The sequence below is a fragment of the Schistocerca nitens genome, chromosome 1 (assembly GCF_023898315.1).
Source record: "Schistocerca nitens isolate TAMUIC-IGC-003100 chromosome 1, iqSchNite1.1, whole genome shotgun sequence".
In the NCBI taxonomy this organism is placed as follows: domain Eukaryota; kingdom Metazoa; phylum Arthropoda; class Insecta; order Orthoptera; family Acrididae; genus Schistocerca; species Schistocerca nitens.
In genome coordinates, this window is record NC_064614.1 from 1,300,295,637 (window position 1) to 1,300,320,794 (window position 25,158).

Below are 25,158 nucleotides of genomic sequence, written 5' to 3' on the forward strand. Positions count from 1 at the left end.
TTTTAGGCCTGTTTCAATTGTGCCAATCTTGTCTAAAGTGATAGAAGCTATATTAAATAATCAAATAGTAAAATACTTTGAAGAAAACAAAATCTTCACTGATAGTCAATTTGGCTTCAGATCAGGGTTAGGAACTGTTAAATCTGCCTTATCACTTTTAACACAGTGTGTGAAACAACTAGAAAGCAAGCTAGTGGTTCAGAATAAACTCTTTGATTTATCAAAAGCTTTCGACACTGTGTCTCATGAAATCTTATTGAACAAACTGCAATTCTATGGCTTTACAGGAAGTGCTCTGGAATTTATAATATCTTATCTAAGTAATAGAGTGCAGAAGGTGGTTTTTAATGGTGCAGAATCAGATTACTTACCTGTGGGCATGGGTGTCCCACAAGGTTCTGTAATTGCCCCAATTCTATTTATTATTTATATAAATGACTTACCATGTAACATAGTTGGGCCATCAACTAGGACTTACTTATTTGCAGATGATCTTGCAGTCTGTATAACTGCAGAAACAGCTCAGAAGGTGAAATATGAAGCAGACCAGTGCACTGTCAAAGTTGAAAATTGGTGTAAAGCTAATTCCCTTTTTGTCAACTGAAAAAAAAAAAAATACAACACCTATATGTATCGTGGAATAATAACACTGAACTTGAGCAGAGCTCAAATGCTGTTAATTTCCTTGGAATCTCAATTGATTCAAAATTATCCTGGGCTAGCCATATAGAAAAAGTGGGAAGCAGCATTAGCAAAGGAATATTTGCTCTAAGGAAGCTGTGTCTTTGTCTAAACGTGCCAGTACTTAAAGTGGTTTATTTTGCTTTAATACACAGTCACATTTCCTATGGTACACTACTGTGGGGACATCAAAGCAAGGCAGCTAATGTCTTCGAATTACAAAAGAAGGCAATAAGACTGATATGTAGCTTGGCACCCAGAGCTCACTCTAGGCCAAGCTTTAAAAAATTACAGATTATGACCCTGCCATTAATATTTATACTACAGTGTGTAATGCATATTAAGTAAAATTATCCGAGTTATCAACAGTATGACATCCGACATAATTATAACACAAGAAACAAGCAGGACCTAGTTTCTTTCCGATGTAACTATAAAAAAACACAAAAGTGCTTCTTATACAAGTCCATAAATTTTTTTTAAATGCCATATCCCAACATATCAGGGATCTTCCAATTCAACAATTCAAAAAAAAAAAAAAAGTAAAAGAATTTCTTCTTGAGCTCAGCATTTATGAAACTGATGAATTTTTAAGGGAGGCAAATAATATGGTATGACTACACTTTGTGATCAGTTTTTATACGCTTCTATATATGAGTAAGTCTGTAATTGGCTAAATTTACTATGTAATATCAATTTGTACCAGAAGTTTCTCTGTTTTGGTTTTGTGTGAAGGTACCATAATTATTCGTGTAATATTTATATTGTGTAATATTTTTCTTGTTTTTGTAATTATTTGTGTAACATTTATACTATGTAATATTGACTTTTGTAATGCCTCAGATGATCTCTGAGGTCTCTACAACAATAATCAATCAATCAATCAATCAATCAATCAAAACACTAGTACTGATAACATACAAAAATATAGTTTTGTAAGCATTCAAAAATTCTCAGAACCAGCCTATTTCTCACATAATTAAAGATGAAATTAGAGAGCAGTTGTTTTGAATGAGGGTAGGCCCATTGTTCTAAAAAATTTTAAAAAAGCACAATCAAGTTGGCAGCTATGGTTGATGATAACAGTACAAGTTTATTGCAATACTTGCAAATGTTTGAAATTTCACAACTCAAATGGGTACACATACAATCAATGAAAGATTATGCAGAAGCAACATGAACAGTAAATATGATGATTTATGTGCAATAATACGCGCATTGACTGAATGACCCCCAGGCTTACGTCTCTTGTGTCAAATGTGTAGCATGTCTTGAGCTACAATTTTATGGAACTTCTCTCCTTCATAGGGGGCCATAGTCACATAGAAGTTTTTGAAAGATATATCCCCCATTCGACTGTTAATTGTTAATTTATTTAACACAATCTCGACTTTGACTTTCTAACCATTCTCAAGTGCATGTTGAAATGTCAGGCCAGACATATTTTAACATTTTGACATGCACTTGAGAACAACTACAAAGCTGAAACCGTGGTTGTTAAAATAAATGAACAATTAACAGCAAAATTGCAGGTTTTTTTTCCCCCAATACACTTACAGAACTTGTTTTGAAATGTGTCTGCAGCTGTGCTAAAAGCTTTAACAAAACTGGAGATGGTCAGGTGGAAACTATTTCTAAAATTGGCTGATTTTATGTGGAATGACACGCAATGTCAACGATAGCTGCTGAAAGCATGGTTATCCTCATGGCAGTGTTAGTCAGTGGTGATATTCTATAGTGGTACATAATATTCAAGAATGTGTTGCAGAACCTACTTGATGCTTAAAACCATCTCCATAAATGAGTATTTTGCCCTTGGACTTAGAAATTTCCAATACTTGGGTTAATTTTGCAATGAATGTACCAATGTCAAACCGTGAGAATGGGAAATACATAGTATACTTAGGCTTTGGAACAGTTCTGTTTTTCCTCTCTCTGTAGCTGATATCTAAACATGTTTTTCTTTGAAACTTCCTGGCAGATTAAAACTGTGTGCCCGACTGAGACTCGTACTCGGGACCTTTGCCTTTTGCAGGCAAGTGCTCTGCCAACTGAGCTACCTAAGCACGACTCACGACCCGCCCTCACAGCCTTAATTCCACCAATACCTTGTCTACTTTCTTCCAGGAGTACTAGTTCTGCAAGGTTCGCAGGAGACCTTCTGTGAAGTTTGGAAGGAAGGAGACGAGGTACTGGTGGAATTAAGACTGTGAGAGTGGGTTGTGAGTCATGCTTGGGTAGCTCAGTTGGTAGAGCACTTGCCCACGAAAGACAAAGGTCCCATGTTCTAGTCTCGGGCTGGCACACAGTTTAATCCACCAGGAAGTTTCATAACAGGGCACACTTCACTGCAGAGTGAAAATTTCATTCTGGATGTTTTTGTTTGCTTCATGAAATAAGATAATTTCTAACTTTATTCATAATCCCTTCCTTTACATATGAGTTGTGTTCAAAAAATGCATCAGTGATTTGCATTTTCTGGAAACAATTTTAATTATTTGTCCACATTAACATTACTGCCATCAGAGTAGTCCCCATTAGATGTTATACATTTATGCCAGCACTGCTTTGAATAGAAGAAACACTTCTGGAACTTGATTTTTGGGACAGCACGTAGCTCTTTCAGTGATTTTCTTTTAGTCTCATCTAAGCTTGTAAAACTATGGCCCTTTAAAGTTCTCTTTATTTTTGGAAACAGAAAAAGTCACACAGGGCCATATCTGGCAAATATGGAGGCTGGGATGTCATTGTTGTCATCAGTGTTGTTTTTCACCAAAATTTCATGGACAAACAATGAAATGAGAGCAGGCGCATTATCATGGTGCATAAGCCATGAATTGTTTTCCACAAATCTGGGCTTTCTTCATATTGCTTCCCACAAACTGCATTGACCTTGTAGCTAATACTCCTTATTGATCATCTGACCTTTGGGCAACAACTCATGATGCCCTATGCCAAAACATTTGAAGAAAAACTTAGCAGAACCTTCACATTCTACCACACCTGCAGACCCTATTCGTCCTGGCGATCCAGGATACCACCACTGGAATGACTGAGTCTTAGTTTTGACATCATACCCATACACCTATGTTTTGCTATCTATTATGACACACTTCAATATTTCTGAATTTCTGATGACTTCACTTGGCGACTCCAGAGCAACTTCCATTTGCTGCTGTTTTTGATCAAAATTCAACACTTTAGGTACAAATTTTGCTGTTACATCTCTCATACCCAAAATATCTTAAATCAGTTTCATGTCATGAGCCTGTTGATATGCCAGCATCATCAACAACTTCTCTGATTGTATATCAGTGATTGTTCATAATCTTTTCTTTCACTTTTTCAACATTTTCATTGATTGTTGGCATGCTGTGGTGTCCAGAATGTTTCTTCAGCTTCCTCATGGCCATCTTAGAAATGCTTATACCATTCTTAAACCTTTCTTTTGATTACAGTAGACACACCAAAAGCAATATTTAACATTTCTAAAACTGTGTTAAATTTTATTCAATTTTTACAGCAAAATTTACTGAAAATTCTCTGATTCATTTTTAAAACAAATCAATAATCACCATTTGTAAGCAAACACATGTAACCTTCTTGACAACTGACGGCAAATGAAACATCCAATACAATAATGAAAAATTACACTAATTGGTCAAATAAAAATCCATGAAATTACAAAATTCTCAATATTTTTTGAACACGTCTATCGTATACATGATCCACCACTTCTCATAGTGGTTCTACTATAATGGAATGGTAGATCATTTGCGTTTAGAGCTACTGGTGCTACTTTAGATCCCCTACACCAATGTTCTGTAATACAAACAAGTGAAATACCTTTTCTTATTGATTGGATAGTTTGGTGGAGATATGAGAAACATTGAGCACTTCTTACTTTTGAAACTTCTCATTTTTCGAGCCTTCATCTAAACATTCATTTGAATAAGGATGAAGTAGTTTTCTTCTTATTTACGTCTCTATTCACTGCTGTTTCTCATCATGACTTCTCACTCACCCACCCACCCCTTCTTTTTGTTCTGATGGCGGCACTGCTGTATCTATTTCTTTTGATAGTGCCGCTGTTGTTACTGTTGGAGTTGATGATGGACTTGTGAATTACAAATAACATTAAAACATTAGCATTAAATTTTTACAATCAGCATAATACAAATGTCAGAAATCCAAGTGTCATTTAAAAAAACCGGCCTGTAGTAAATAGTAAGGAAACAATTCTTAGATCTGGAACACACATGTGGCACAAGTTAATTCAAAGCTGAGTAAAAGCTATCCCCCCAAGGATCCTGAAAGACTGCATAAATAAAATATGGACTCATATTTTGTGATAACTCTCCCACAGCACATAGTACTATGGGATACAGAATTGTTACTGGCAACAAAAGCAGAGATTTGTGCAGACCTTTGTTCAATAATTTATCATGTAATAACTGTATTGCATGTACACCTGGATACATTAGAGTCTGTCAACAAACATGAAGTCAGTAACAAAAATCAAACATTTGCAGTAACTGCACAAGACAGCAAGCCAACCTTTGTGCTACACATATACAGCCTGACAATGTTTAAAAGAAACCTATCACATACTGATAAAACTGTTCAACAAACTTCCAAGTACTATAAATCTATTATAGTTGCAGAAATGTTTGATAGAGAAGTAATGACATGTCTACAGTACCACTCCAACTACTCAATAAGAGAATTTTTGGACAACATATAATAGTGTTATTTGCTTTAATTCACAATTTATAAAGGAAACATGAAACTCATGAGTGAATTTTGTATAATTATACACATGACTTTCTGGAATCACAATCCATAAAACAGAATGCTCATATGTAAATAAATAGTGTAACCATAGATTTAAAATGTCCAGTATTGTAAAGTACTCTATACTGTTCATAATACAATGAGCAGATAGAAAATTAAAAAAAAAGACTGTTGACCTGATAAGATATTTCTGACTTTGCTGCACGATATACCTGTGATGATCTTAATTCCCTGTTACCCCTTCCAACAAACTCATGGGGCATCTGCAGCTCCAGACCGTGTGACTTTCAAAATCAGATTAACATAACTTTTTCATGTGCCCATATCTAGTGCTTTTTCCTGGGAAATATAATATGTTTTCCAATGGCCCCATAATTCTGGGAAAAAAATAGATTTGGAAGATTGTCCTGCAGATCAAGCGGAGGTTCAGGTGCCCACAGAAGGGAAAGGAGAGCTGCTAGTAACATGTACTGAAATGTCCATCCTCAGAACTTCTTTAGCATCATACCGTCTCTGAGTCACATAGACAATTGTCACAGAATGAGCACTCAAGCATGACCCAGAAATATTACATTACAGTAATTCTAATGTTAAGAGCATGTACAGCCCACTTTGGGAAACAGCATCAAGCAAGAATATCATGTGTACTCCGTTTGAAGCATTGCCCTGCAGGTTAAGCAGCAACATCTTCATGGAGGTCCAGGGATCTGCAGAAGGGGAAGAAGAGCTGCTAGTAATAGGAACTGAAATGTCCACTCTCAGAGCTTCTGTGGCATCGTGATATCTCCCAACCATGCAGACAACAGCCTCAGGATGTGCACACAAAGATGATCAGGAAATGACATTTTACAGTAGTTCCAATACTGAGAACAGGTTCAGCCCCCTTCAGGAAGTAACATCCTGCAAGAATCTCACTTACACTCTGTTTCTGTCCTGGGAGTAATTTTATGTGTGCGGAAGAGAGCAATTGAAAGCACGGGTTTATGGTACTACACACTTCATGCCACTATTACTTGCTTATTTTACTGCAGGATGAGACTTAAATTTGGATAAAAAATTATCTCTGACTTATAGATCACTTACATATCACAGTTATGGTTCTTTTTGTTATACTGAAAACAGAAACTTCATTTACTTCAATGCTGATATCCTACTAGGTGTACAACTTTGCTTCCGCCGTTTTTTTCCCCAACATTTGAGGCTTCAATGAAACAAATTGATTACACATATATCATTCAAATTATTTTCCATCCCTGGCCACTACTTTCTCACATCTTTCGTGCAGTGTATGAATCTTGCATCATAAAAATTGTTCATCTTTTGAAGCGATCCATGAATCAATCCTTCATGAGATCGGAAGTGTTGGTCAGCCAGGCCATGTGCCATTGATCTACACAGGTGATAGTCAGAGGGAGCAATGTCTAGAGAATATGGTGGGTGGGGTAGGACTTCCCATTTTAATGTTTCCAAGTATGTTTTGACCTCTTTTGCAATGTGGGGTCGAGCGTTGTCATGCTGCAAAATCGCTTTATTGTGCCTCTCGCTGTATTGTGGCCATTTGCCTTTTAATGCTCTACTCAGACACATTAACTGCATTTTATAACAAGCATCTTTGATTGTTTCACTTGGTTTTAACACCTCATAGTACATGATGCCAAGTTGGTCCCACCAAATACAGAGCATGATCTTGGAGCCATGAATATTTGGTTTGCCCGTCAATGTGGAAGCATGGCCGGGATATCCCCATGATTTTTTGCATTTAGGGTTATTTTAATGAACCCATTTTTCATCCCTGGTCACAATGCGATGCAGAAATCCCTTCCGTTTTTGCCTCTGAAGCAACTGTTTACAAACACACAAACGCTCTTCAACATCTCTTGGTTTCAGCTCACATTGGACCCAAGATCCTTCTTTCTGAATCATGCCCGTGGCCTTGAGATGTTTTGAAATGGCTTGCTGTGTCACTCGCTCTAATCGTGCCAATTCTTCTTGAGTTTGACGCATGTCTTCACTCAGCAATGTCTCCAATTCTACATCTTCGATAACATTCTCTCTTCCACCACTATGCCAGTCTACAACATTAAAATCACCATTCTTGAAGCATTGAAACTACTCATGACACATTCTTTCACTAGCGTCCTTACCATACGTACTTGAGAGTATTCGATGAGACTCAGCTGCTGTTTTCTTCATATTGAAACAAAACAGTAACACCTCCCACAAATGACAAGAATTAGGCTCGTAAACTGACATTTTCGATCAAGAACAACTTTATGATGCAGACACAAATCGACTGATGTTTGAATGAGGTTATGTTGATCAAGGTCCAAGCTAACTGCCTGATGTCTGCAATCTGTTTCTTTCGTCCGCTACTTACTGTTGCCGCCACCTATCGGCAAACTGCAGAAGCAAAGTTATACATCTTGTATACGAGAGTTATTGTTCTTTGTCACGCTTCAAAATAAAACACTTCATTTACATTAGCAAAGTAGGAATCAGGATGCCATGAATGGCTGATTTATGACCCATTCAAAGGGTGGCTTGCCAATAAGGATGGGAGAGAGACTGAGTGGCATGCTCAATGACAGCAAAAACTCTCACTGTTGCTACAAAAACTGTATGTTGAGTTATTGTGGCAACACGTGGAAAATATTTAAGCTCAGCCTTGTAACTGTCCTCTCCTACTATTAAGTCTTCAGTAGTCTTACAGTCTCTTGTAGATGATTGTCTTCCAGTTGTTAAAGGATCTGTCAAAGACATGTCAGGTAATTGTCATCACATTGCAGTAATTAATTTTTGGTTTCTTCATATGTGGATCCTATTTGATAATCAGCTTTGTCACAAGCAAGAATCTAAATATTCAAACCAGGTTAGTGAGTTACATTCATAGGAAACATATGATGAAGTCCTCTAGTGATTGAATAACACATGAAATCACACTATTCTGTCATTTATAGCTGAACTGAGACTTCCAACATGATGTTACTGATATCCAAATTACTTAGTGTTTACAAAATGAGTACATAAAGTTGACATTTTTGGATGCTTATTACCAACCCCTCACACGAAGTATTTTACACTTTGGATACTTCCTGCCAATTGACTAAGATAGAGGCTGTTCAGTTTAAATGCTAACTACAGACTGATGGTACTGCTGTGCATCTTGAATATTTATAAATAAGAGTAATATCAAAAACCATAAAATGTTGAAATACAGAGCTATTATCTTCATTTTTCTTTTTTATTTCTTTCGAGTTGAGTCTCTATTGACTGCATGGTAACAATCAATTTCATATTAGTGTCTAGGTCTTGCTCTTGTTAGAGCTTTGACTTCCTGCCAGTATCTTCTGAGCCCACCAGGAAGTGCCTGTTTATGCTCTTTGGATAAAGGTCCTCTCCGTCTTTTGGACGTTGATGTCATTTTAAAACCTTGGTAGGTGTTCACTAATCTTCTAAATTTGTTACAATCAGGAATTTCTCTCTCTGAGATACCAATTTGCCTAAGATCTTTTTCACATTCTTCAAACCATCTCAGCTTTGTTCTGTAAGAGGCTTAGCTCTGCTACCTATGCTTTACTGGTTGTCACTACATGCGTCGAACCTAACACTGCAAAAGTGGCATACTATGGCTATTTTCATTCTCTCATTGAGTACGGAATTATTTTTTGGGGCAACCAGCCATTAGCAAGGAAAGTGTTCATTGCACAGAATCGAGCTTTAAGAATTATATGTGGATTGCGCCCAAGAGACTCTTGTAGAAATAGTTTTCATAATCTTAAAATATACACAACTACATGCCAATATATTTTTTCTCTCGTGTGTTTTGTTTGTAAAAATATAGATATATTTCAACCAAATAGTAATTATCAAGAGCATAACACACGGAGGAAGAATGACATACACAGTGAACTCAGAAATTTGAGCTTGGCACAAAAGGGTGTCCACTACACTGGAGCAAAACTCTCCAATGCTCTTCCTCCCGAAATAAAGACAAAGATTCATAACAAGAGTGAGTTTAAGAAAGCACTAAAACATTTCTGCTAGAAAAAGCTTTTTACAGTCTAGATGAATTTTTAACTAAATAAATTGTAATATTTTAATATTATATAATACAAGTTGACATAATAATGCCACTAAGAATTTTATTTAACCTGAGCTCTGTATCTGTGTGTGCTCCATATCTGTTTTCTGTAGTGTTTTAATGATTCTAAGAAAATATGAATTTTCTTTTTCTGTATTGCTGCCCAAAGAATTTACTGTATAAATTTTTATATAATTATGTACTCAAATTTCTGTATATGCTATAAGATTATCAGATTGTATTTGTAAAAAACTGACTCATTCCACGTCCTTGTGTATCCAACACAGTTGGACCTATGGAACATGAAATAAATCAAATCAAATCTTAGGTTGGATGAAATTCCATATTCTTTTTTTTCGTCGGTCACCATCCATCCTCATGAGATAACAATTGTCTCTTCTTAATGGATGCTGTGATAGGTTCTGTCTTGCTGTACAAGTCCTCATTTGCTCTCATTCGCCATTGTCCATCAACCCATCTATTATCTAGTATTTTCCTTAATATCCTACACTCTTGCTTTTCCAGCCACTCAGCTTGACCTTGTCTATTCATGGTCAAACTTTCAGATGCATATAAGCCCTCAGGTTCTACAACTGTATTATAATGTCAGAACTTGGCCCCTATACTCATAGGCTTTTTGTTATAGGTATTTTTTGTCAGTTGGTATGCCTGGTCTAACTTCCTCATTGAGACTTTCATTGCTTCTTCATCTAATCCATTCTCCTGGATGACTTCACCGTGATACCTGAAATTCTTAACTTGTCTGATTTTTCTCAGACTGGTGATCATCAATCCAGGTCCATCACAGATGTTCTGAGTCCAAATTTTTCAGCAGTTTCTGACAGCCTGTTGATCTTGTTGACTGCTGACTCTATGTTGTTAGCAAAAATAGCCAGGTCATCCACAAAGGCCAAGCAGTCAATGTACACCCCTTTGTTCTTAGGATCGAATCTGAACTACTCTTCATTTGTTTCTTCTTGGGCTAACAATTTTCTCCACTCTCAAATGACCTTTCCCAAGATGCAGTTGAAAAGGAGTGGGGATAGTCCATCTCCTTGTCTTACACCTGCATCTTCCAAATATTAACATAAAACTCAATAAAATTAAAAAAAAACACAAAGTTGCAGTAGAAAGTGATGTAAGTTTGTTTAAGAAAGATAAGTATAAACAGAAAATAGTGAAAATAATAGGTGATACTTTACGAAGTTAATTTAATGTACATGGGGATTCACAAAGTCCACCAAAAAATTTAAATAAAGTGAAATTTTCTGATTTGAATAGTTAACAAACTGACAATTGATTTCAATCAAAGTCAGCATTTTTGGAATTAGAAAAATCTGAGCTAAAATTGTACTGAATTTTGGAAATCACCATTTGAGATTGGAATTTTCAGAATTTTCTGTAACATGTAAATTTTGAACAGAAACACTAATCCACACCTATTATAAAATTGGATGTATGTATGAGGGTGTGCGGAAAAGTAATACCTCCAAATTTTTTATTCTGTTCTCAATATCAGTTGAGGTATTAGATGTCATGCATATTACTCAGTAGATCTTCCTGCTTCAGTGACACAAACCTCAACCCTGAGCTGCTGAAAGGCTTTGAATTGAAGTTTGTAATGTGGTGGTGCATAATGTAAGTATGCCAGTGTCTGAGAAACAGTATGTCATAATTAAGCTTCTAACCTTAGAAAATGTGCCTCCAATTGAAATTCATAGAAGACTGGAAGCTGTGTATGGTTGTGATTGTATTAACATCAATAATGTGCAACGTTGGGTTCTTCAAGCTCATAGTGAAGGAAATTATAGTGCTAACCTCAGCTTGGCCCCATCCAATTTTCATCTGTTTCCAAAACTTAAAGACCACTGTTGAGGACTTCACTTTGATGGTGCTGTAGTGATATAAGCAGAAGCAAGGTTGCAGCTGTGTCAACAAAGTCAGACAGTCTACAGTGACTGTATCAATAAACTGGTCTCTCATTAGGAGACTAACTGGACCAATTTCAACAAAACTTGGTATACATATCACATTGGTAAAAATAACAATGTGTCAAAGGAGAGAGGGTGAAAACGTGCATGACATTCAAATAGTCAGACTCTACTCCTCCAGTATTTGAGAATCACAATACTTAGTGATTTGCATCAAAATTCACACATAATTTCAATCACTTATGAAACTTTTTCTCGCTGACAACTAAAATAGGATGAAAGGAAAAAAGTTAATTGCATACTACACTATCGCTATTCATGCAGTGAAACTGCCGCATCAGACATGATTTTTTTGTTTATTACTTCCTTACTACTAACTGTATTCATGACATACTTTGCAGACAGTATTTAAATATACCACTGAATGTACCTGCAAAATTGTCATTGTATGACCCATAGTTCAGGAAAATGAAATCAAATGATCATGTGGCATTGATGACTGGGAGGTCCCATCTGGGGAAGTTCGGCCACCAGACTTGAGTGTTGCTGTTGATGAATGATGATGAGGACAACACAACACCCAGTCCACAAGTGGAGAAAATCTCCATCCTGGCCAGGAATTGAACCTGGGCCTGCTGCATGGTAGGCAAACATGTTACCGTTCAGCTAAGCAGGCAAGAGATATGATGTCATAAACACCAAGGTGCATGACAAACTGCTGCCTCAAGTATGACATTTAAATTTATTACTTATTTTCTACTAACTCTATTCACAACGCATTTTGCAGGCAGTGTCCATATATGTTGCTAAATGCACCTACAAAATTATATCATTGTACAACAGATAGTTCAGGAGGTATGACATCATAAACATTGAGCTGGTTGTAAACAACTGCGGAGCAAAAATTGCAATGGGTAAAAGGCTTTCCCTAAACCGCTGAATTGATTTCAACCAAACTTGGTACATGTGTAACTTACGGCCTGGAAAGAAATAAGTAAAGAGGAGGAGATGGACTGAGAGATGGAGGAGGAAGAGGTGGACAGTGAGAGGGGAAGAGTAGGAGATGGACAGGGAAATGAAAGAGGGGGATATGGACAGAGATAGAGTGAGGGGGCTTTAGACAGAGAGATGTTGAAGAACATAGAAGGGGAGGAAGAGATAGAGGGGGCAGGAGGAGAAGGAATTATAGGGGGAGGAGGAGACGGACAGAGGATGAAATATCAGATGGACAGAAGATGGAGGAGCAGATGGACAGAGTGGAGAGGAGAAGATGGACAGAGAGAGGGAGTGAGGTTAATTATGCTGCTGTTACCAGTAACTGAGAAACTGCTCAGTGAATACCAAGGTTTTAATAATCTCTGCTTAAATAAGAAATTAAACATTTCAAGTAACTATATTAACAAAACAGAATCAAATGAGAGGAAAAAATAATATTAAAGTCAGGAGTGGTATAAGAACAAGCAGTACAGTCCTTTTTTGCTGTGTTACAGCCTGCACTCCACTAATTGGCTGTACAATAGCTAATGGAAATTATATTTGCATAAACACCATAAGCATGTGATGCTCACAGCTGGCAGCAGACTACGTACTTTATTTTACCTTGCTACCAAAAATTTTCCGTTGTCTGGTTGCCTGGTATTTTAAACTATTCACAGTTCTATCCAGAGGCTAGAGGAAGTAGTGTAAATAGCTTACATCACATTTCTTGAAGTTTTCCTGTCAGACAGGATTGATATGTAGGCTGACAACCTGGGGATTTGCTGACTGCTGCTTGCTTTGTTTTGCTCTTAGATGCATAAAGTTTTGTCTGTGACTGATGCTCTTGTTGCCCACAATGGTATCTCTGAAGCATATGTGTTTGCTCAACAGTATTGTGTAAAGTGGTTTAAATTCTACCATAAACTCACCTTAATTATGGTTGTAAGGTTATCAGCCAAAACCTAAATATCAGAAGAAGAAATAATTCTAACATGGAGGCATGCCCAAAAGAAAATCGGTTAAATAGCTAACTTCATTTGTGGCTTTCAGTGCAGTATCTCTGTGAACAAACACCAGAGTCCTCTGGCCCAGAGCCAAGTGGACAGTCTCAGCCAGATGTTTTGTTGGTTTTGTGAAGAGCTTGGCTCAACCTGTACTACTTGGATTGTCAAGTGAATGTGAAATATTCATTTAGGACTTTTGTTTTAAAGAAAAGGTTAGGCAAAACTAAGATCGCCAGGCATAAACCTGTGATCTGAAAGACAGTTATTAAAAACAGCTGAATAAACAATTTTTTATGGTGAGAACATTAATATAATTTAGTTACTTGTCAAACCAGTTGCTGCAAAGTTTCAAAACTGACATTTCTCCAAGAAAGTGGCTTCCCCACAAAGTACAACAAACTGAGACTTGTTTGAATTTCAAACTGGAAAAAAAAGCTGGCAGTGAATTGAGCACAATGTAGGGAGATAGGCATGTGTGTGTGTTTGTGTGTGTGTGTGTGTGTGTGTGTGTGTGAGAGAGAGAGAGAGAGAGAGAGTGTGTGTCTATGTGCTTGTTTTTCCTACAGCTAGAAAAAGTAAGCGCATTCTGAAAGCTAGCCAAGCTCCATACCTTATATTTGTGTGCCTGTTGACAGTGCTGCACTTCTGCCTTTCAGTGGGTTGTCTCCTTTATTCTGAAATTATTCATAAACTGCAAGGTAGGAAAATTTAGGCATGATATACGTATCATAAAGTTTGCTATAGCAGTTTGACCTCGAGAGAAATAAACAGTCAGGGTCTGGTTCTAGTGAAATAGTGCTCATTCAAGAACAGTAATGAAAGCACACAATTGTGTCCTCTTTCTTCACTGCAAGTGGACAAAGTGCCATAGAGGAGAATCAGCCAAAGTTTACATTCATTCAACAGCCCAACAGTCCATGCAAGAAGGCCAATTGTGAAGACTTTTCTAATCAGTTTGAAAGATTGTACCAGGATGTGAAATTTGAAGGCAGGTACTCTGAGAAAATATGGGGACAAATATTTGGAAAAGCAGGAGTCTGCATTTGCTTTTTAATTCTTTTAGAGTAAGCCTTATACAGCCACAATACACCAGCTATAGATATGCATTTGAAGCCTTGTTCTATATCATAGGTTTCATATGTAATGCAGATGCTACAGTAATACTTTAATTTATCATTTTGGAATTATGTTTCAGCTTTTATTTGGATCAAATTCTCCTGTGACACAATTTGTGTCATCAATGCAGCGATTTCAAGATTGAGAAGCACTTCAGCAGTCTCTCCTTGGAAACAAAATTTATTTATTGATGTGTTCAATTAGTTTTGTTTTAATGGTTGCTGTTTATTTTCTAAAAGATATGTTTCTGAGATTGTAAAACACATTATAAAATATCATTTGGTTCCTTCTTAAATGCTTATGGGTTCACACCTTGTTAAATAAATTTGTGAAGGGTAGTGGAAAGCAAAGTATTTTCTTTGTCCTGTTGCTTAAGAGAATGTGAATGTGTAATTTCCTCAAAAGTATAGAACCACTGACATTGTTTGTAAGTCCTAGTAAGCTAAAAAAATATAATGGATAAGATTAGTCAAATAATGTTGGTTATGTTGTCAAAGCATTAATCTTTCATGTGAATGTGTGCACTTTTTCATTTTGTCTTATGTTGGTATCAATAACATCAAGTCTTATCATTCATGATGATTTTTTCCAGAAAATAATAGTCCCTGTTTTGCATTTCAAATGTCACTGCAGGGGTCCATGTGTTGTCATTTTTGCATGTGAGTCAAGGTGTGTGGGACAAACTTTGCATACACTTTTCTTCAAAATATTCTGGAGAATATCTTGAATATTGATTTAGACATGTTTCTCCATTGCAGTTTGTGACGCAACAATATCGACACACTGCAGCTGCAGGTCCACTACTTAACACTGCCTGTTCACAACTCACTGATTTAATGCACACCTTTTATTTACAATAGTTAGTGCAAGCAGCTGCCGTAGTTACTGCACTGATGTTGCTTGAACACCAAAAATGAAATTAGTCTTGGAACTTGTTGGGCAGCTGCTGTAGGCAGTTTTGTGTGAGAACTACAGCTATGCACATGCCATATAAAGAACCTACAGATTTTTTTGTGCTAAATGAAATATTCTTTTTTTTCCAATTGTATTGACCAACTACGATCATTTTGACAATTTCAGTTCCTCTTCTTCCTTTTTTGTTGTTTCCTATTTTTCCAGTATTCCCTCATTTTCTCCCCATGAAGTATCTTCCTTTCTTCTGTCCCTGTTATTCCCGATTTTTTTGTTTCTTCTGCTTTGAAAGCCTTCCAAATTTAGCATTTTATTTTTAAAACAGTTTCTTTCTGCTATTTCTGATTCTTTGATGTTGTTTCTTTCTAGACCTTTCCTTACTTCTGTAATCCACGTTATTGTCAATTTCTTCTTCCAGAACTATAGGATGATTTGTTTTATTAGTCTATTTCCATCAGTTTGGTAGAAGTGTCCAAAAAAGGTTAATCTTCATTTGGCCATTACTTCCTGCAGTTTTTGTTGCATCCAATAGTTTTTTAATAATCCTTCTTTCCAGTACCTCTAGTTTGTACATCTTATAATTCACCATTAGGCATTCAGATCCATATAAACATTCTGCTTGTACCACTGTGGTGTAGTGTTTTAGTTTTGTTTTTCTAGATATACATTTCTTGTTGTAAATATTTTTGGTCAGACAATATGCTCTTTCCATTTTTATTAATTCTTACATCTATTGCAGATTTTTCTATTCCATTCTGTTGTATAGTTTCTCCAAGATATTTAAATTTATTTACTTGCTCTATTTTACCTATTTGTGGTTCTATGAATTTTGGCACATTTAATTTTTTATATTTGTCATGAATTTTGTTTTTTCAGCTCAAGTTTTGAGACCAATTCTGTTTGCTATTCTTCCCAGAAAGTTTATTTGAATAACTGCTTCTGTCAGGTTTTCTGAAAGTATTGTAAAATAATCTGCAAAAGCCAAGCAGTTTACCGTAATTCCATTTGTTTTCTTTCCCAGAGTTATTGATTCAATTTTGTGATGTTTTAGCTCCAAATTCCAATACTTACCTCATTGAACTGGAAGGTATCCATGATTGTTGATCAAACTGGTATATCAATACTGTTCACTGCAGACATCCTGAAGTGACTTTTATGCAAGATTTTGCATTCCTAAGCAATAGGAAATAATCTGTTCGCAACTATAATGTCAGAATATTTTTCATTTATTTGTACATTTTCCACTTTCAGCATTTTCATATTTTCATTACATGATTTTATAATTGCTACTAACTGGACAAAACTGCCTCACAAATCATTGATAACAGCAAGTGACATCTTTGGTCTTATACAGAATCTTAACAAAACACTGTCTTTTCAGTATTATTACAATTAATGTTTCACGTAAATAACAATGAAACATGACTATAACAGAGAGAAACATTCCACGTGGGAAAAATATATCTAAAAACCGAACAAAAGTGCTGGCAGGTCGATAGACACACAAACAAACACAAACATACACACAAAATTCAAGCTTTCGCAACAAACTGTTGCCTCATCAGCAAAGAGGGAAGGAGAGGGAAAGACGAAAGGATGTGGGTTTTAAGGGAGAGGGTAAGGAGTCATTCCAATCCCGGGAATGGAAAGACTTACCTTAGGGGGTAACACACACATATCCATCCGCACATACACAGACACAAGCAGACATTTGTAAAGGCTGCTTGTGTCTGTGTATGTGCAGATGGATATGTGTGTGTGTGTGTGCGAGTGTATACCTGTCCTTTTTTCCCCCTAAGGTAAGTCTTTCCGCTCCCGGGATTGGAATGACTCCTTACCCTCTCCCTTAAAACCCACATCCTTTCGTCTTTCCCTCTCCTTCCCTCTTTCCTGATGAGGCAACAGTTTGTTGCGAAAGCTTGAATTTCGTGTGTATGTTTGTGTTTGTTTGTGTGTCTATCGACCTGCCAGCACTTTCGTTTGGTAAGTCACATCATGTTTGTTTTTAGATATAACAATGAAATATGTTATATACAAATAATTTCACATGTGACATCAACGTGAAGGAAAAATTTAAACATAAATACATTTTGTTAGTAACTGACATTGTGAAGGGTCAATGGGTGTATTATAAACTATGTTATAAAAGAGCTATCAACCACTAATTTAAAAACCACTAATTTATAAACACATCCATGAAATCACAGAGTAACAGTTGTGTCGCCAGTAGCACTTTTATAATGAACAGTCTGCCTTCACACTATCTCCATGTGCTTTACACATACTGATAACTTCGAAAAGTGTTAGGAAGCAAAAGTAAACATCATTTACATTGGGGAAGATGTTAGATTATTGACAAACTTTCAGATAAAGTAAAAGCTAAATATAACACATCCACCTCATCCTTGTTGCCAGTTGTTACAATCACCATCAATTATGCTTCTATGCCCTTTATAGGAAGCCCGTCCTGTAAAACAACCAATCTTTTCAGAAGTACAAACCTGTATCTATGCTAATAATTTGAACATGCTAGTCTCCAAAACTACTTGACGAGTTTTTATGGGCTTTTCGTGTGTAGTTTGAGGATAGTTTGGAGCACCATAAAAGCTTTAGTTTTGCAGGGTGGGATTTATATAGCCGCAGCGTCGTAATGTCTCGAAGCACCAAGGCGGCTATGAAAAACGATAGTAAGATGCTCTCGTCAAAAATGGAAAAGTTGAAAAGTTTGTTGTGTAAAGAATACAATAAAAATGTGATGAAAGTAATCTTATGTGTTACGTGCAATTACTGGTTACACAAAAGGTGCACCAAAATAAAATACATCAGTGATGATTATTTATGGACATGTCTCGGCTGTTTACATTTCTAAACATCCAAACTTGAAAAAGCAGTGAAAACAAAAAGCGAAATTATCAAGATATTACAAGGTGATATTGTGGTGTTGAAAAGTGAAGTCTTGACTCTAAAGCAAGAAAACGATAAATTATTACAAGAAAAAGAAAACAATGTGTCGTAAAACTGTGAAACAAAAACAAAACAACATTGTGACATTTCGTGTGCATATACTAGCGGTGGACCGATAAATATCAAAACGTTGACTCCAGATAAAGACAAAACAATAAATAACATAAGTAAAGTAATAGTGTTGGTGGATGGTCATGGTCGTGGACTAGCGGAAATTTTCAACCAGACAACACAACTAAAATCAACAGGTATTACCAAACTAAACGCCCCATTTTCTGAAGTAGGGAAGCTAGTACAATCTGCTGATTATACCAGACTTAATCAAAGTGATTTTGTTGTATTATTAGGAGGATGACATGATGTATATAAAAATGAAACTGAAAAGGCCATACAAAGTCAGAAAAGATGCTTAAGCCACCTTACTCACACAAACGTGGTAGTATGCAATATTCCACATAGATATGACTTACCAAAATGATCCTGTGTGAACAAAGAAATTGCAGAGACAAATAAACATTTGTTAGGAGTATGTAAGCATTTCACAAATGTGGTGACTATAGACATTAACAACATTGGTCGAAGATTTCATACTGTCCATGGCCTACATCTTAACTTTTTGGGGAAAGAGGCGATAGCCAAACAAATAGCCAATATTGTGTCAGAAAGGCAGAAAACATCATGTGATAAAAAGCTGCTTCTTCGTTGGCATTACCCTCTCAATTCAAGTTCACAGAAAAATTCAACGGACTCTAAATCAAAACTAAAAAGTCATTCTTCATTGGAGGAAACAAAAGAAAAGGAAAACAATTCAAAAATATAAACCAATAAATATAATATATAAAATATAAACCAATCCAATCCAATCCAAACATCAAATAATCATCTGAAGGAGAAAAAGAAGACAGCAAAATTACCATCTAATGATGAGCAACAGTAGAGGAATAAGACAGCAGTTCCAGTGCCAAGAGGGAAGATTACAGCCTCACCAGAAGTGAAGTGCTCAGCATCAAAAGAGACATAAATGGTTCAGCTACAGAAGAGGAATGCAGTAACTCCAGCTCACTTAAGTGATTTTTTTTTCTGGTGATTGCCATAAAAAGGACAAAAAGTTAAGTACAGGAGAAGTAAATACCTCAGTCAATATATTAATAATTACACATCAAAACATTCAATCAATCAAAAACAAACTCTTAAACGTACAAGCAGCTATAGAAAGCAGTGGTATAAGACCTACTGTTCTCTGTGTAACTGAACATTGCGTAAAAAACAATGAAGTAACTTGTATAACCCCCCCATGAACAATGGACTTTGCCGTTGGTGGGGAGGCTTGCGTGCCTCAGTGATACAGATGGCCGTACCGTAAATGCAACCACAACGGAGGGGTATCTGTTGAGAGGCTAGACAAACGTGTGGTTCCTGAAGAGGGGCAGCTGCCTTTTCAGTAGTTGATGGGGCAACAGTCTGGATGGTTGACTGATCTGGCCTTGTAACAGTAACCAAAACGGCCTTGCTGTGCTGGTACTGTGAAGGGCTGAAAGCAAGGGGAAACTACAGCTGTAATTTTTCCCGAGGGCATGCAGCTTTACTGTATGGTTAAATGATGATGGCATCCTCTTGTGTAAAATGTTCCAGAGGTAAAATAGTCCCCCATTCGGATCTCCGGGCAGGGACTACTCAGGAGGACATCGTTCTCAGGAGAAAGAAAACTGGTGTTCTACGGATAGGAGTGTGGAATGTCAGATCCCTTAATTGCGCAGGTAGGTTAGTAAATTTAAAAAGGGAAATGGATAGGTTAAATTTAGATATAGTGGGAATTAGTGAAGTTCGGTGGCAGGAGGAACAAGATTTTTGGTCAGATGAATACAGGGTTATAAATACAAAATCATATAGGGGTAATGCAGAAGTGGATTTAATAATGAATAAAAAAAATAGGAGTGCGGGTTAGCTACAACAAACAGCATAGTGAACGCATTATTGTGGCCAAGATAGACACAAAGCCCCCCACGCCTATTACAGTAGTACAAGTTTATATGCCAACTAGCTCTGCAGATGATGAAGAAATTGATGAAATGTATGATGAGATAAAAGAGATTATTCAGGTAGTGAAGGGAGATGAAAATTTAATAGTCATGGGTGACTGGAATTCGAGAATAGGAAAAGGGAGAGAAGGAAACATACTAGGTGAATATGGATTGGGGGTAAGAAATGAAAGAGGAAGCCGTCTGGTAGAATATTGCACAGAGCATAACTTAATCATAGCTAACACTTGGTTCAAGAATCATAAAAGAAGGTTATATACATGGAAGAATCCTGGAGATACTAGAAGGTATCAGATAGATTATATAATGGTAAGACAGAGATTTAGGAACCAGGTTTTAAATTGTAAGACATTTCCAGGGGCAGATGTGGACTCTGACCACAATCTATTGGTTATGAACTGTAGATTAAAACTGAAGAAACTGCAAAAAGGTGGGAATTTAAGGAGATGTGACCTGGATAAACTGACTAAACCAGAGGTTGTAGAGAGTTTCAGGCAGAGCATAAGGGAAAAATTGACAGGAATGGGGGAAAGAAATACAGTAGAAGAAGAATGGGTAGCTCTGAGGGATGAAATAGTGAAGGCAGCAGAGGATCAAGTAGTTAAAAACACGAGGGCTAGTAGAAATCCTTGGGTAACAGAAGAAATATTGAATTTAATTGACGAAAGGAGAAAATATAAAAATGCAGTAAATGAAGCAGGCAAAAAGGAATACAAACATCTCAAAAATGAGATCAACAGGAAGTGCAAAGTGGCTAAGCAGGGATGGCTAGAGGACAAATGGAAGGATGTAGAGGCTTATCTCACTAGGGGTAAGATAGATAATGCCTACAGGAAAATTAAAGAGACCTTTGGAGAAAAGAGAACCACTTGTACGAATATCAGGAGCTCAGATGGAAACCCAGTTCTAAGCAAAGAAGGAAAAGCAGAAAGGTGGAAGGAGTATATAGAGGGTCTATACAAGGGCAATGTACTTGAGGACAATATTATGGAAATGGAAGAGGATGTAGATGAAAATGAAATGGGAGATATGTTACTGCGTGAAGAGTTTGACGGAGCACTGAAAGACCTGATTCGAAACAAGGCCCCGGGAGTAGACAACATTCCATTAGAACTACTGACGGCCTTGGGAGAACCAGTCCTGACAAAACTCTACCATCTGGTGAGCAAGATGTATGAGACAGGTGAAATACCCTCAGACTTCAAGAAGAATATAATAATTCCAATCCCAAAGAAAGCAGGTGTTGACAGATGTAAAAATTACCGAACTATCAGTTTAATAAGTGACAGCTGCAAAATACTAATGCGAATTCTTTACAGACGAATGGAAAAACTGGTAGAAGCCGACCTTGGGGAAGATCAGTTTGGATTCTGTAGAAATGGTGGAACACGTGAGGCAATACTGACCTTGTGACTTATCTTAGAAGAAAGATTAAGGGAAGGCAAACCTACACTTCTAGCATTTGTAGACTTAGAGAAAGCTTTTGACAATGTTGAGTGGAATACTCTCTTTCAAATTCTAAAGTTGGCAGGGGTAAAATACAGGGAGCGAAAGGCTATTTACAATTTGTACAGAAACCAGATGGCAGTTATTAGAGTCGAGGGGCATGAAAGGGAAGCAGTGGTTGGGAACGGAGTGAGACAGGGTTGTAGCCTCTCCCCAATTTTATTCAATTTTTATATTGAGCAAGCAGTAAAGGAAACAAAAGAAAAATTCGGAGTAGGTATTAAAATCCATGGAGAAGAAATAAAAACTTTGAGGTTTGCTGATGACATTGTAATTCTGTCAGAGACAGCAAAGGACTTGGAAGAGCAGTTGAACGGAATGGACAGTGTCTTGAAAGGAGTATATAAGATGAATACCAACAAAAGCAAAACGAGGATAATGGAATGTAGTCGAATTAAGTTGGATGATGCTGAGGGAATTAGATTAGGAAATGAGACTCTTAAAGTAGTAAAGGAGTTTTGCTATTTGGGGAGCAAAATAACTGATGAGGGTCGAAGTAGAGAGGATATAAAATGTAGACTGGCAATGGCAAGGAAAGCGTTTCTGAGGAAGAGAAATTTGTTAACATCAAGTATAGATTTAAGTGTCAGGAAGTTGTTTCTGATAGTATTTGTATGGAGTGTAGCCATGTATGAAAGTGAAACATGGACGATAAATAGTTTGAACAAGAAGGGAATAGAAGCTTTCGAAATGTGGTGCTACAGAAGAATGCTGAAGATTAGATGGGTAGATCTCATAACTAATGAGGAGGTATCGAATAGAATTGGGTAGGAGTTTGGAGCACAACTTGACAAGAAGAAGGGGCCGGTTGGTAGGACATGTTCTGAGGCATCAAGGGATCATAAATTTAGCATTGGATAGCAGTGTGGAGTGTAAAAATTGTAGGGGGAGACCAAGAGATGAATACACTAAGCAGATTCGGAAGGATGTATGTTGCAGTAAGTACTGGGAGATGAAAGAGCTTGCACAGGATAGAGTAGCATAGAGAGCTGCATCAAACCAGTTTCAGGACTGATGACAACAACAACTTGTATAGACTTAGACAATTATAAGTTAGTATCATACTTTTGCAGAGAGAATTTAAATAATGGTGGTAGCTGCATATTTGTTAGAGATTGCATCTCCTGCTCTGTAACTGCAATTCCATTGGAAATGTATGCAACTGAAAAACATTTTGAGAGTAATGGTATAAGTATTGAACTGCAAAATGTAAACTATGTAATAATGTCTTTATACAGAGCTCCCAGTGTTGATTTCAGTGAGTTCATAAAAAAACCTTGATAGGCTGCTATCACAATTTTGGAAGAACAAGTTAATTTTATGCAGAGACTTGAATATTGACTCCCTTTCTGAATCAAAATATAAAACGGAACTAGAGAGCTTACTTATAATGTATGGTTTACATAACACAATTCAAAACTATACGAGAATAGGTATGAACACTCAAACTGCCATTGATTACATAATTACAAATATTCAGTCTGGCAGATATAATTTCTTATAGAAGACACAAATTTATCAGATCACAACTGACAGACAGTAATAATAAAAGGAGTAGGGAAATTAGATTCACTCGGCTTTATCCCTTACTGAGATATGAGAAGTTCTAACATAACATACCTACAGATAAAACTACAAAATGAACAGTGGCCAAAAATGTACTTATCTAATAGTGTTAATGATAAATATAACAGTTTCCTAGATATATATTTAAAATCATTGAAGAGTGTTTGCCAACCAAAACTAATCCAATAAAGAAAAAGTGAGGAAATCTGCCATGGCTAACAAAGGTCTGTTAGTATCCTGAAAAAAGTTGAAACTTCTTCCTGCAATTTGGAAAGCTCCAGATAGGCCTATTCATTTTGTTGAATATTATAGAGACTATAAAAAGATTTACAATAAAACTTTAATAGCTGCAAAAAAACTGTCTAATGGAAATGTTGTTACACAAGCTCCCAACTAAGTCAGAAGCACTTGGAAGATAATAAACAGAGAAACATGGAAGTCATCAGGAAAAAACAATAAAAGCTTAAGACTAAAAATCAATAATGTTGTAACAGAAAATCCAGTAATCATTAGCAACACTTTCAACCAATATTTTACCAGCATCTGCCAACAATTTACGCAGGGTAACAATAGTGATTCCCTGCATGCCCAAAAACTAGTTGAGAATAAACAGAAGTCACCCAGTAACTCATGTTACCTGTATCCGGCTACTGAACAAGAGAGAAGAAAAATAACAGAGAAACTAAAAAATAAAGCATCCACAAACATAAATGGCCTATCAAATAAAATTTTGAAGCTAACTACCAGTGAAACTGCTTAACCCCTCTGTCACTTAGTAAAGTCATATCTCGAAAAAGGAATCTTCCCAGATAGAATGAAGATTGCCAGAGAACTACCACTATTCAAAAAAGGTGATCACATGTGCCCAGATAATTACAGACCTGTTAGCCTCCTTCGCATTTTGTCAAAGATCCTAGAAATAATAATATTTGTTAAGTTAATGGCATTTTTTCATAAAAACTGTATCATAAATGGTAGACAGTTTGGGTTCCAGAAGGAAAAATCTACAGTGTCAGCTGCATTTGAATTTATTAATATAATCTCTGCAGGCCTAGATCAAGGCCAAATCCCAGTTGGTGTTTTTTGTGACTTAACTAAAGCTTTTGATCTTGTCAATCACCACAAATTAATAATGAAGCTACACCACTATGGAATTAGAGGAATTGCTCTTGATATCATTAAGTCATTTGTGCAGAACAGAAAACAAGCATTGGAAGTGACACACAATCAAGGGAAACAGCTATCAGAACTGCAAGATATAAAACCTGGGGTGCCACAGGGTAATATTCTAGTACCCTTCCTTTTCCTTATATACATAAATGATTTACCTTGTAACCTAGACAGTGAATTGGTACTCTTTGCAGATGACACAATGAGCATAATTGTGAGACCGAGCTTACAAGAGGCCATAAGTAAAAGCAATCAAACACTTGAAATGATCACCCACTGGCTTGAAGTGAATAGGTTAATTCTCAGTTATGAGAAAACTAGTTCAATCCTATTTAGGAACATAAAAACTAACAAATTTGCAAGAGCTGGATGCTAAATTTCTATGGATCACCGTGGACAGTTGTTTAGTATGGAAA